This window comes from Anolis sagrei, chromosome X (genome assembly GCF_037176765.1).
Source record: "Anolis sagrei isolate rAnoSag1 chromosome X, rAnoSag1.mat, whole genome shotgun sequence".
Lineage (NCBI taxonomy): Eukaryota > Metazoa > Chordata > Lepidosauria > Squamata > Dactyloidae > Anolis > Anolis sagrei.
This window is the reverse complement of record NC_090034.1, coordinates 110,248,761-110,263,151: the sequence shown is the minus strand read 5'-3', so window position 1 is coordinate 110,263,151 and position 14,391 is coordinate 110,248,761. Positions and strand designations below refer to the sequence as shown.

Here is a 14,391-nt window from a genome sequence, read left to right as displayed (position 1 = left end):
CGCGCGCTGCACGGCGAGGGCGATTCCATTCCGGGGAAATAGGGGGGTGGCACCAAAAGGCAGCCCGGAAAGTTGCTTTTTCCGGGGGAAATCAGGCCTTCCCAAGCCTTCCAAGGAATTTTTTCAGTAGGATTACAATTCCTATCATCCGCATAAACCCTTTGGGCCCGGGATTATGGTTAATATATGGTTAATAACCCTTCCCTTCTTTTCCTGCCTGGGAAGAGGAGCTCTCTCCAAAAAAAGTAACTTTTCTCCTCCAAAAAAAAGTAACTCCAACAGGTGGTCAAGCAGGACTTCAATGCATTCCTATGGCCTGGAAATGGGGGGCATTTCTGTTCATTTTAATTCATATTTTAATTGTTTTTAGGTTGTTATGTGTTTATATTAATTTAAATTAATTGTAAACATCTCATTAGGCGGTGATGCATTTCATTGGATATTATTCCATCTTTTAAAAACCTGTTTCAGTTATTTTTAGATTATTATGCATTTAATTTCATTTTAATTCATTTTTTAAAAACCTATTTCAATTGTGTTTAATTTTAATTAATTAAAATTAATTAAACAACTCATGTCAATTGTCTTTAGGTGGTGATGCATTTAATTTGATTTTAATTCTTTTTAAATATATATATATATTTCAGTTGTTTTTTTGTTATTGTGTATTTAGTTTAATTTTAATTCATTTTTTAAAAACCTATTTCAATTGTATTTATTTTAATTTTAATTAATTTAAATTAAGTGTAAACAACTCATGTCAATTGTCATTAGGCGGTGATGCATTTAATTGGATTTTAATTATTTTTTTTAAAAAACCTGTTTCAATTGGTTTTTTTTAGTTATTGTGTATTTAATTTAATTTTACTTCATTTTTTAAATTGTATTTATTTTTATTTTTATTAATTGTAAACAACTCAGGTCAATTGTCTTTAGGCGGTGATGCATTTAATTAGATTTTGATTGTTTTTAAATATATATATATTTCAGTTGTTTTTTTGTTATTGTGCATTTATTTAATTTGAATTCATTTTTAAGAAACTTGTTTCAGTTGTATTTATTTTAATTAAAATTAATTGTAAACAACTCGGGTCAATTGTCTTTAGGCGGTGATGCATTTAATTGGATATTAATTCTTTTTAAAAAATATTTCATTTTTTTGTTATTGTGTATTTTATTTTATTTTAATTCATTTTTTAAAACTGTTTCAATTGTATTTAATTTAATTGACATTAATTGTAAACAACTCAGATCAATTGTCTTTAGACAGTGATGCATTTAATTGGATTTTAATCCATCTTTTAAAAACCTGTTTCAGTTATTTTTAGATTATTATGTATTTAATTTAATTTGCATTCATTTTTTAAAAATCCATTCCAATCGTCTTTAGATGGAAATGCATTTAATTTTAATTATACACACACATACACATATATATATTGATGAGATATATTGACAATGTTCCCTGTTTACAATACATCCCAATTGTACTTATTTCATTTAATTTTAATTCATTTTTTTAATCCATTCCAATCGTCTTTAGATGGAATTGCATTTATATATATATACATATATATTGATGAGATATATTGACGATGTTCCCTGTTTACAATACATCCTAATTGTCCTTATTTAATTTAATTTTAATTCATTTTTTAAAAATCCATTCCGATCGTCTTTAGATGGAAATGCATTTAATTTTAATTATACATACGTACTTGTGTGTGTGTGTGTGTATATATATATATATATATTGATGAGATATATTGATCATGTTTCCTGTTTACAATCCATCCCAATTGTCCTTAGATGTTGATGCATTTTTAGTTTAATTTTTTAAACCCACATTTATTGTTTTTGCTGCTTTTCCTCATTATTATTATTATTATTATTATTATTTATTATTATTATTATTATTTCTGTGTCGATTTCTCTCTCAAGACTCTCAAAGTATTATTATTATTATTATTTCTATGCCGCTTTTTCTCAAAAGACACTCAAAATATTATTATTGTTATTATTATTATTATTTCTATGCTGCTTTTTCTCAAGACACTCAAAATATTATTATTGTTTTTATTATTATTATTATTTCTATGCTGCTTTTTCTCAAAAGACACTAAACAGAAAAATTGTATATGTAAATATTTTGGATTTTGGAATATCTGGATTTGCATATATCTGCATAATTAGATGTTTTGAAGGTAGAATCGAAATTTAAATGTGGAATTTATGTTATATATATGTGTGTGTGTACATATATGTATATATAAACATACACACACACTAAACGTGTGTGTGTGTTTATATATAGACTAGCCATCCCCAGTCTGTGTATATGTGTTTTGTGTGTGTTTGAGTTTATATATGTGGTTTTGTACATGCATTGTAATGTATTTTTAATTTTCTTTGGCTTTTTAAATCTCTTGGCCTGATAAGTGTCTCGTGTCCAAATTTGGAGTCAATTCGTCCAGTTTTTTTTAGCTATGTTAATCTCACAAACAAACATTGCATTTTTATCTATATAGATATACACATTGTGTATTGACATACAGACAACAATACACATTGCAATGCATTTAATTTAATTTCAATGGGACACACACATAATATATTACTATATCAGTTAATATACATTGTAATGCATTTAATTTAATTTTAATTAATTGTACACACACACACACAGTATATGATACCAGTTAATACACATTGTAATACATTTAATTTAATTTTAATTAATGGTATATATTTTTTATTTTATTTTATTTATTTAAAACTCTTATATTCCAATCTTCTCACCTCTGTAGAGGGACTCAGACCAGCTTTTTAATTTAATTTTAATTAATTGCACACACACATAGTATATTATACCGGTTAATACACATTGCAATGCATTTAATTTAATTTTAGTTAATAGTAGACACACATAATATATTTGCATTTAATTTAATTTTAATGGTACACACACATAATATATTATTATATCGGTTAATATACATTGTCATGCATTTAATTTAATTTTAATTAATTGTACACACACATAGTATATTACACCACTTAATACACATTGTAATGCATTTAATTTAATTTTAATTAATGGTACACACACATAATATAGTTAATATACACTGCAATGCATTTATTTATATTTATTTATTTATTTTAAACTTTTATATTCCAATCTTCTCACCTCCGTAGAGGGACTCAGACCGGCTTTTTAATTTAATTTTAATCAATTGTACACACACAGAGTATATTACACCACTTAATACACATTGTAATGCATTTAATTTAATTTTAATTAATGGTACACACCCACAGGGTCATTTTATATTGTGATTTTGTGTGTGTGTGTGTGTGTGTGTCAGAAGTGACTTGAAAAACTGCAAGTCGCTTCTGGCGTGAGAGAATTGGCTATCTGCAAAGGCGTTTCCCAGGGGACGCCCAGGTGTGTTACCATCCTTTGGAAGGCTTTTCTCATGTCCTCCGCATGGGAAGCTGGAGCTGACAGACAGGAGCTCACCCTGTCTCACGGATTTAAACCTTCAGGTCAGCAGTTTAGCCGGCACAAGGGTTTAATGTAGTTCTGTCTCCATTGAAACGTCAGGAAACAAAAAGAGAAAGATCCAAGATCACTCTCTCAGCCACAAAGGTGGGACAATTTTGGAATATTTTTGATCAATATATAAGGAAAAATACTGCAATTTGCCCCTTTCTTGTATTGTTCTGGAAAGCAGGAGCAGAAGTGCTTTGCATTTTTAAGTTCTGTATATAGGTGTATGTCTATCTGTGTATATATGGATGCGTGTGTATATATATGTCTTTGGTGTATAGACCAGCTGTACCCGCCACGGGTTGCTGTGGCCAACCTTCCCTATTTTTCTTCTTTCCCTCTTTCCTTTGCTCCCTTTTTCCTTCCTTCCCTTTCCTTTTCTCCTCCTGTCTTTCCTTCCTTCTCTATCTCTTTCCTTCCTTCCCCATTTTCCTTTCTCTTCTTTCTTTTCTTCCTTCTTTACCTCTTTCCTCCTTCCTTTGCTTTTTGCTTTCATCCTTCCTTCTCTCTTTCCTTCTTTCCTTCCCTCCTTCTTTCTCTCCATCTTTTCCTCCTTCCTTCGCTCCCTCTTTCCTTCCTTCCTTCCTTCCTTCCTTCCTTCCCTTTTTCTTTCCTTCCCTCTTTTCTTCCTTCTCTACCTCTTTCCTTCCTTCCTTTGCTTTTTGCTTCCATCCTTCCTTCTCTCTTTCCTTCTTTCCTTCCCTCCCTCTTTCTCTTCATCTTTTCCTCCTTCCTTTGCTCCTTCCTTCCTCTCTTCCTTCCTTCCTTTGCTCCTTCCTTCTGTCCTCCCTTTATTCCCTTTTTTCTTTCCTTTTCTCCTTCCTTCTTTCTCTGTCTCTTTCCTTCCTTCCCCATTTTTCTTTCCCTCCATCTTTCTCTCCATCCTTCCTTCTCTACCTCTTTCCTTCCTTCCTTCGCTTTTTACTTCCATCCTTCTTTCTCTCTTTCCTTCTTTCTTTCCCTCCCTCTTTTTCTCCATCTTTCCTTCCTTTCTTCCCTTTTTTCTTTCCTTCTCTCCTTCCTTCTTTCTCTCTTTCCTTCCTTCCTCATTTTTCTTTCTCTCCCTTTTTTTTCCTTCCTTCCTTCTCTACCTCTTTCCTTCCTTCCTTCCTTCCTTCCTTCACTTTTTGCTTCCATCCTTCTTTCTCTCTTTCCCTCTTTCCTTCCCTCCCTCCTTCTCTCCATCTTTCCCTCCTTCCTTCTCTCCTTCCTTCTGTCCTTCCTTTATTCCCTTTTTTCTTTCCTTCTCTCCTTCCTTCTTTCTCTATCTCTTTCCTTCCTTCCTCATTTTTCTTTCCCTCCCTTTCTCTCTTTCCCTCTTTCCTTCCCTCCCTCCTTCTCTCCATCTTTCCCTCCTTCCTTCTCTCCTTCCGTCCTTCCTTCCTTCCCTTTTTTCTTTCCTCCTTTCCTTCCTTCCTTCTCTACCTCTTTCCTTCCTTCCTTCGCTTTTTGCTTGCATTCTTCCTTCTCTCTTTCCTCCTTTCCTTCCCTTCCTCTTTCTCTACTTCTTTCCCTCCTTCCTTCGCTCCCTCTTTCCTTCCTTCCCTTGTTTCTTTCCTTCCTTCCTTCCTTCCTTCCTTCTCCACCTCTTTCCTTCCTTCCCCCCTTTTCTTTCTCTCTCTTTCTCTTCTTTCTTTCTTCTCTACCTCTTTCCTTCCTTCTCCCTTTTCTTCTTTCTTTCCCTCCCTTTTTCCTTCCTTCCTTCCTTCCTTCCTTCCTTCCTTCCTTCCTTCCTTCTTTCTCCCCTTGGTTCCCTTTTTTCTGTATTGTCATTTAGCATTTTTGGTTTTTTAAAGTCCTTTCCACTGTTTTTTGCGGGTTTTATGAGCGATGGTCACTCGTTGGTCAGGTAGGGGTGTAGTGTCCAAATTTCGTGTTAATTCATCCAGTGGTTTTTTTGTTACATTAATCCCACAAACGAATATGACATTTTTATTTATATATACATGGAAATATATTGATTTCACGGCATCTTTATGGAATCCCAATCAGACTTGGGAGAAGTTCTCTGCTTGCTTTTCATTCACTACTGTGTGTCATGTGTCAAGTCTTATTATTAGGGCTGGGCGGTTTCGTTTCGTTAATTCGTAATTTGTTAAAAATTCGTTATTTTTTTTTGTTAACGAAGCGATAACGAACCATTCTGGAGCAACTTAAAAACGAAACGAATTTTTCAATTCGTTTCGTAAATGCTTCATATTTCGTTATGTATTCGTTTCGTTATTGGTTTGAGGTCGTTTCGTTATTATTTCCGCATGTCTGGGGCAAGTTTTATAGTTGTTTTTTGTTTAATTAGTGAAAAAAAATTATAATATCACACCAACAGTCAACAACAGAGGGAGAGGGAAGCTTCAGAAGTTTTTTTAGCATATTGCGCGATCGCGGCCGCCATTAACGAATTGATTTGTTATTGTTTCGTTATCGATTCGTTATTGTTTTGTAATTTTTTTTTACCATTTACAAAATTTCGTAAATATCGAACTTTTTTTTTTAAAAAAATTCGGAATTCTTTTAAATATCGAAACGCAAAAAACCCCAAAAAACGAATCGATTTTAGAAACAAATTTTTCCGTTGTTACCCAGGCCTACTTATTATTATTATTATTATTATTATTATTATTATTATCATCATCATCATCCAAGCCGGAACAGCTGGTAAGGCAATTCTGCAATAGGATTTTTAGTTAAGAATAGGAAAATGGACTCCAGCTGCTGGTCAGTATCTGTTGTTGTTATTGTTGTTGTTGTTGTTATTATTATTATATTTATACTCTGATTTTTCTCTGAACGAATGAGACTCAAAACCATCAATTCAGTAGAATTTTTAAGAACCCTCAAATTTGCAAAACATTGTCCAGGATGGTATAGATGGCCTTCGGAGGTCCCAATTATTATTATTATTATTATTATTATTATTATTATTATTATTATGTGAATATTCCCCTTGGGATCCCATGGAGAATAATGGAAGTGTTATGAGCCAGGACATTTTAAGCAACGTTGGTGAAGATGCACAAACCATCGCTCCAGGCTGGCTCTCTTCCTCGTAGTTAATTGATGCGACGAGCCAATTAAATCCCTGTATTTATTTCCGTTTGAGATACTATCTTGGAGAGCGTCTGCAAAGGTAATAGGAGCTTCACACAACTGAAGCAACTCACAGACCGAGTATCGGTTGACGGACAGAGAGATGGACTGAAATAGAAGGAAACAGAGAGGAGGTAAAGCCAGATCGTTGCAAAAGAAATCGTCTTCTAAGTCAATCATCAGGAAGCAAACCCAAAAGACCAGTTTAGGTGGATGCTGCATCCATATTCCAAGAGCCTCAGTGGCATTTAGGTTCATAATAATAATAATAATAATAATAATAATAATAATAATGCAACAACAACATCAACATTCACACCTAGCTCCAACAGACAAGAGTTCTTTGTCCCACCCTGGTCATTCCACAGCACAACAACAGAGAGGAAACAAGCAAGGACATCTAATCACCTCTCAACAAAAGATTGCTCCAGGCACTGCCAGGCAATCAAATGCTAATCAAGGAGGTCAGTTGAAACATTAACACCTAGCTCCAACAGACAAGAGTTCTTTGTCCCACCCTGGTCGTTTCACAGATATATAAACCCTTTTTCCTACTTCCAACAGACCTCACTACCTCTGAGGTTGCTTGCCCTAGATGCAGGCGAAACGTCAGGAGAGAATGCCTCTAGAACATGGACATACAGCCCGAAAAAACCTACAACAACCCAACATCAACAAGTTTCACTTTTTTACTTGTGGCTTGTTCAGGTTTCCAATCTACACAAAAGCAGGTGGAGGCACGTTCGGAATGCGATTACGAGGTTTTAGGAGTTCTTACGTAAAGTTTCCAACTGATTTAAGCTCTGGGGAAACAAAGGGATTAGTTGCAACTTGCCTCTCAAAGTTAGCCTTGGGGGTGGATAATAATAATAATAATAATAATAATAATAATAATTAGTTGGATCATCAAGTGCCTAGAAACCATCGGGATTTGTAAAAACATTGCCACTTTTATTGAAAATATGATGAAGCACTGGAAAAGTGAACCCAAAAGGCCAGTTTAGGCGGACGCTCCATCCATATTCCAAGAGCCTCAGTGGCATTTAGGTTCATAATAATAATAATAATAATAATAATAATAATAATAATAATGCAACAACAACATCAACAAGTTTCACTTTTTTACTTGTGGCTTGTTCAGGTTTCCAATCTGCAAAAAAGCAGGTGGAGGCACGTTCGGCATGCAATTACGAGGTTTTAGGAGTTCTTACGTAAAGTTTCCAACTTGTCAGGTATACCGCTGGGTCTTAGAATGAAACACACACTCACAAGAGCAGGTCCTGGAATTGTGGTTTATTCAATCCATACAGTACAACAGCAAAGAGAGAACTGAGGTTTCCCGCCAGGATCCTCCTAATCCCCCCTCCTGGCCTTGCTCCCCCCTCTCCTCCTTGGCTTATCACAGTTTAGGCTAGGATTGCTTTCCCACATCTTCAAAGTGAAACTTTGCCCAGATGGCCCCGACCATAAACTAATCTATCATGACTACTCCCTCTACTGTCAGGAAGAAGACTTCTCTTGGAATCTCTTGAAAACATGAAGGCACATCCTGACACAACTGGTTTAAGCTCCGGGGAAACAAAAGCAAGCTTCCTTTCTGCTTCCCTGGAGACTAGGACGCAAGGGAACAATGGCTTCAAACTACAAGAGAGGAGATTCCATCTGAACATGAGGAAGAACTTCCTGACTGTGAGAGCCGTTCAGCAGTGGAACTCTCTGCCCCGGAGGGAGTGTGGTGGAGGCTCCTTCTTTGGAAGCTTTGAAGCAGAGGCTGGATGGCCATCTATCAGGGGTGATTTGAATGTAATATTCCTGCTTCTTGGCAGAATGGGGTTGGACTGGATGATGGCCCAGGAGGTCTCTTCCAACCCTTTGATTCTAGGATTCTATGATTCTATGAAAAGGATTCATTGCAACTTGCCTCTCAAAGTTAGCCTTGGGCGCGGCTGCCAACCTGTAGCCCTTTACCTGGCAGGAAGTCCTATTCTAATAATAATAATAATAATAATAATAATAATAATAATAAGTTGGATCATCAAGTACCTGGCAGGAAGTCCTATTCTAATAATAATAATAATAAATAGTTGGATCATCAAGTGCCTAGACATCATCGGGATTTGTAAAAAAGTTGGTACTTTTATTGAAACTATGATGAAGCACTGGAAAAGTGAACTGTTTGTTGGAAACTCATTGTCCCCACTGCTTTTCATCATTGCCACGATCCCTCTGTCAACAATCTTACAAAAAACAAACCTCGGCTCTCAAACGTCTCAGAGATCTCACAAAATTTCACTTCTGCTGTACATGGATGACCTGAAGCTGCGTGGGAAACCGAAACCGAAATCCAGTCTCTGACTAACACTGTCCGATTCTTTAGCACGGATATCAACATGGAGTTTGGTTTGGACAAATGTTCGACAGGTGGTCCCAGTAGTGATGGGCGCACTGGGTGCCGTGCCAAAAGATCTCAGCCGGCATTTGGAAACAATAAACATCGACAAAATCACAATCTATCAACTGCAAAAGACCACCTGACTTGGATCTGCGCACATCGTTCGAAAATACATCACACAGTCCTAGACGCTTGGGAAGGGTTCGACTTGGGATTTTGGGATACAAAATCCAGCATAGAGATCTCATTTGCTTTGACATAATGTGCTTTTGTGTCAGTAAAATAATAATAATAATAATAATAATAATAATAATAATAATATAGAATCACAGAATCCTAGAATCCTAGAGTTGGGAGAGACCTCCTGGGCCATCATCCAGTCCAACCCCATTCTGCCAAGAAGCAGGAATATTGCATTCAAAGCACCCCTGACAGATGGCCATCCAGCCTCTGCTTAAAAGCCTCCAAAGAAGGAGCCTCCACCACACTCCCCAAGGGGCAGAGAGTTCCACTGCTGAACGGCTCTCACAGTCAGGAAGTTCTTCCTCATGTTCAGATGGAATCTCCTCTCTTGTAGTTTGAAGCCATTGTTCCATTGCGTCCTAGTCTCCAGGGAAGCAGAAAGAAAGCTTGCTCCCTCCTCCTCCCTGTGGCTTCCTCTCACATATTTATACATGGCCCTCCTCATATCCCCTCTCAGCCTTCTCTTCTTCAGGCTAAACATGCCCAGCTCCTTTAGCCGCTCCTCATAGGGCTTGTTCTCCAGACCCTTGATCCTTTTAGTCGCCCTCCTCTGGACACATTCCAGCTTAGAGTCAGTATCTCTCTTGAGTTGTGGTGCCCAGAATTGGACACAATATTCCAGATGTGGTCTAAGCAAAGCAGAATAGAGGGGTAGCATTACTTCCTTAGATCTAGACACTCTGCTCCTCTTGATGCAGGCCAAAATCCCATTGGCTTTTCTTGCCGCCACATCACATTCCTGGCTCATGTTCCCCTTCCTCCCCACGAGGACTCCAAGATCTTTTCCACACGTACTGCTCTCGAGCCAGGCACTGTCCCCCATTCTGTCTCTTTGCATTTCATTTTTTCTGCCAAAGTGGAGTCTCTTGCCTTTGTCACTGTTGAACTTCATTTTGTGAGTTTTGGCCCTTCATCTCTCTAATCTGTCCAGATCCCTTTGAGTCCTGCTCCTGTCCTCTGGACTATTGGCTATCCCTCCCAATTTGGTGTCGTCTGCAAACTTGATGATCATGCCTTCCATCCCTTCATCTAAGAGTCATGAATGGAGATCCTGAGAAGGACCGGGCCTGGACAGAACCCTGCGGATGGCACTCCACTCGTCCCTTCTTTCCAAGAAGTGTTTTTCTCATAATAATAATAATAATAATAATAATAATAATAATAATAATGATAAGTTGTTTTAAGAAAGGAATGTATTATTTTTATTGACACAAAAACACAGTATGACACAGCAAATGAGATATATTATGTATTATAGATATAATGTAGTATATATAATGCTTTATATATAGGTATTATTATTATTATTACCACTACGACTACTATTATTAACTTTTCAGCCTTTTTTAATCACCGAGTCTTTGCGAGAAGAGAATCCAAGTGGAAAAATATATAGAATATACTGAATCTGTACTGAAAGGGGTTTATTTTATTAGTGGTTGTAGTAGTAATACATTCTTTTAAGAGAGGATTTGTGGGTTATATATTATTATTATTATTATTATTATTATTATTATTATTAGCTTTTCAGCCTAGTGTATTCACTGAGTCTGCAAGAAGAGACAATATACTGAATCTGTACTGACAAGGGTTATTTTATTAGTGGTTGTAGTAGTTACTTACTTACTTACTTACTTACGAGATCCCTCATTGGACGAGTAAGATGGTCTTCCTTGATGACTATTTTTGTGGTTTCGTATGTGGCTGTGGAGCCCTATTCTTGCTCTGCATCTTCTCCCACAGTGAGGAGGGCATTGGTTTCCAGGTGGAAGGAGGTCCCGGTCGGGGTTGGCTTGACGCGCCTTCCTCTTGGCACGTTTCTCTTTTTCACCCTCCACTCGTGCCTCCTCGAATTCTGCAGCACTGCTGGTCACAGCTGACCTCCAGCTGGAGCGCTCAAGGGCCAGGGCTTCCCAGTTCTCGGTGTCTATGCCAGAGTTCTTAAGGTTGGCTTTGAGCCCATCTTTCAATCTCTTTTCCTGTCCACCAACGTTCCGTTTTCCGTTCTTAAGTTCAGAGTAGAGCAACTGCTTTGGGAGACGGTGGTCAGGCATCCGGACAACGTGGCCGGCCCAGCGGAGTTGATGGGAGAGGACCATCGCTTCAATGCTGGTGGTCTTTGCTTCTTCCAGCACGCTGACGTTTCCCCGCTTGTCTTCCCAAGAGATTTGCAGGATTTTCCGGAGGCAGCGCTGATGGAATCGTTCCAGGAGCTGCATGTGACGTCTGTAGACAGTCCACGTCTCACAGGCATATATCGCAGGGTTGGGAGGGGAATAGCTTTATAGACAAGCCCCTTGGTCTCCCTATGGATGTCCCGGTCCTCAAACACTCTCTGCTTCATTCAGAAAAATGCTGCACTCGCAGAGCTCAGGCGGTGTTGTATTTCAGTGTCGATGTTGACTTTGGTGGGGAGGAGAGGAGTTGCATGTGATGACTGTAGACAGTCCACGTCTCACAGGCATATAGCAGGGTTGGGAGGGGAATAGCTCTATAAACAAGCACCTTGGTCTCCCTACTGATGTCCCGGTCCTCAAACACTCTCTGCTTCGTTCGGGAAAATGCTGCACTCGCAGAGCTCAGGCGGTGTTGTATTTCAGTGTCAATGTTTACATCTGTAGACAGTCCACGTCTCGCAGGCGTAGAGCAGGGTTGGGAGGACAATAACTTTATAGACAAGCACCTTGGTCTCCCTACGGATGTCCCGGTCCTCAAACACTCTCTGCTTCATTCAGAAAAATGCTGCACTCGCAGAGCACATGCGGTGTTGTATTTCGGTGTCGATGTTGACTTTGGTGGAGAGGTGGCTGCCAAGGGAGCGGAAATGGTCAACACTTTCTAATGTAACACCATTAAGCTGTATCACTGGCATTGGAGAGGGATTGGCTGGTGTCTACTGGAAGAGCACTTTGGTTTTCTCGATGTTCAGTGACAGGCCGAGCTTCGTGTATGCTTCTGCAAAGGTGTTTAGTGTGGCTTGTAGATCTTCTTCTGAATGCGCACAGATGACGTTGTCATCAGCATACTGGAGTTCTATAACAGATGTTGTTGTGACCTTGTTTTTGGCGCACTTTGGTTTTCTTGATGTTCAATGACAGGTCGAGCTTCTCGTATGCTTCTGCGAAGGTGTTTAGAGTGGCTTGTAGATCTTCTTCTGAATGCGCTCAGACGACGTTGTCATCAGCATACTGGAGTTCTATAACAGCTGTTGTTGTGACCTTGGTTTTGGCTTTCAGTCTGCTGAGGTTGAATAGCTTGCCATCTGTCCGGTAGATGATTTCCACTCCGTTGGGAAACTTCCCATCAACAAGGGTTGTAGTAGTAATACATTCTTTTAAGAGAGGAAAGTATATTATTATTATTATTATTATTATTATTATTATTATTAGCTTTTCAGCCTTGTGTATTCACTGAGTCTGCAAGAAGAGACAATATATGAAATATACTGAATCTGCACTGAAAAAGATTGCTTTTATTATTAGTATTAGTAATATTTATAGCTTAGGCTGTTGATGAAGGAAGAGAGAGAAGAAAGTAAACAGAATAATAGTAATAGTAGTAATACTACCTTCCTCTCTGTAAACAAGACTCAAAGTCCACCTTGCAAGTAAATAAATGGGGTTCCTTTCCGTTGCAAAGAGCTGTTGCCTCCGAGGATATTGTCCGGGACCGCCGACATTTGGGATTCGCCTTTGCATAATTCTGGGCTCCTCTTTTCCCGCGTCTTTTGCAAACATCTTGGAAGAGGAGAATGCGCGCCAGTTTCCGACACCTCGAGGGCCGTTTTTCCCGTTCCTTTGCACTTTTCCAGCCTCTTGCAAGAAAGGAAAGAGATCTCACCTCAACAGAGGTGCTCAGCAGAGGAATATGATGCCTGGGAGGTCTTTCAACACTTGAGGTTTTGTTTAAACTGAATAGTCATCTGTTGGGAGGGATCAAATTGTGCCTTCTTTTATGGCAGAATTAGGGTTGGACTGGATGGCCCTTGGGGGTCCCTTCTAATTTTATAACTCTATGAAAGTCTTTAAGCAGAGGCTGAATGAGCATCTGTTGGGAGGGCTTTTGTTGTGCACAGAATTAGGAGTGATCTGGGTGGCCTTTGGGAGTCCCGTCCCTCTCCAGGATTTTGTGGAAGTCTTTCAAAAATACTTGTTATGTAAACAGAGGCTGGATGCCCATCTGTCGGGAGGGATTGGATGGTGTCATCATGGCAGGGTTGGGGTTGGACTGGATGGCCTTTGGGGGCCCTTTCCCACTCTAGCATTCTATGGAAGTCTTTAATCAGAGGATGGGTGGCCATCTGTAAGGAAAGATCAGATGGTGCCTTCATTTATGACAGGATTGGGGTTGGACTGGATGGCCTTTGGGGGCCCCTTCCCACTCTATGGAAGTCTTAAAGCAGAGGCTGGATGGCCATTTGTTAAGAGGGATCAGATGGTGTTGTCGTGACCAAATTGGGGTTGGACTGGATGGCCCTTGGGAGCCCTTTCCCACTCTATGGAAGTCTTAATGCAGAGGCTGGATGGCCATTTGTTAGGATGGATTGGATGGTGTCGTCGTGTCCAAATTGGGGTTGGACTGGATGGCCTTTGGGGGCCCCTTTGGGGGTTATTATTATTATTATTATTATTATTTAAACAGAGGCTGGATGGCCATCTGTTAGGAGGGATCGGATGCTATCGTCATGACCGAACTGGAGTTGGGCTGGAAGGCTTTTGGGGCCCCCTTCCCACTCTTCCGAAGTCTTAAAGCAGAGGCTGCATGGCCATTTGTTAGGAGGGATCAGATGGTGTTTTTCTAGCCGAATTGTGGTTGGGCTGGATGGCCTTTGGGGGTCCCTTCCCACTTTATGGAAAAGCAGAGGCTGGGTGGCCGTTTGTTAAGAGGGATTGGATGGCATCATGAGTGAATTGGGGTTGGGCTGAGTAGCCTTTGGGGACCCCTTTGGGGTTGGGCTGGATGGCCTTTGGGAGTCCCTTCCCACTCTTCCGAAGTCTTAAAGCAGAGGCTCGATGGCCATTTGTTAGGAGGAATCAGATGGTGTTGTCGTGACCGAATTGGGGCTGGACTGGATGGCCTTTGGGGACCCCTTTGGGGTTGGACTGGATGGCCTTTG

General features: G+C 39.2%; 1 protein-coding gene across 1 annotated transcript in view; it reads left to right on the top strand.

Moving 5' to 3' along the window:
- The window catches only part of LOC132780497 (hormone-sensitive lipase-like), a 48,097-nt gene that overhangs the window by 164 nt on the left and 33,542 nt on the right, over window positions 1-14,391 (top strand). The gene's annotated exons all lie outside the window — the stretch shown is intronic.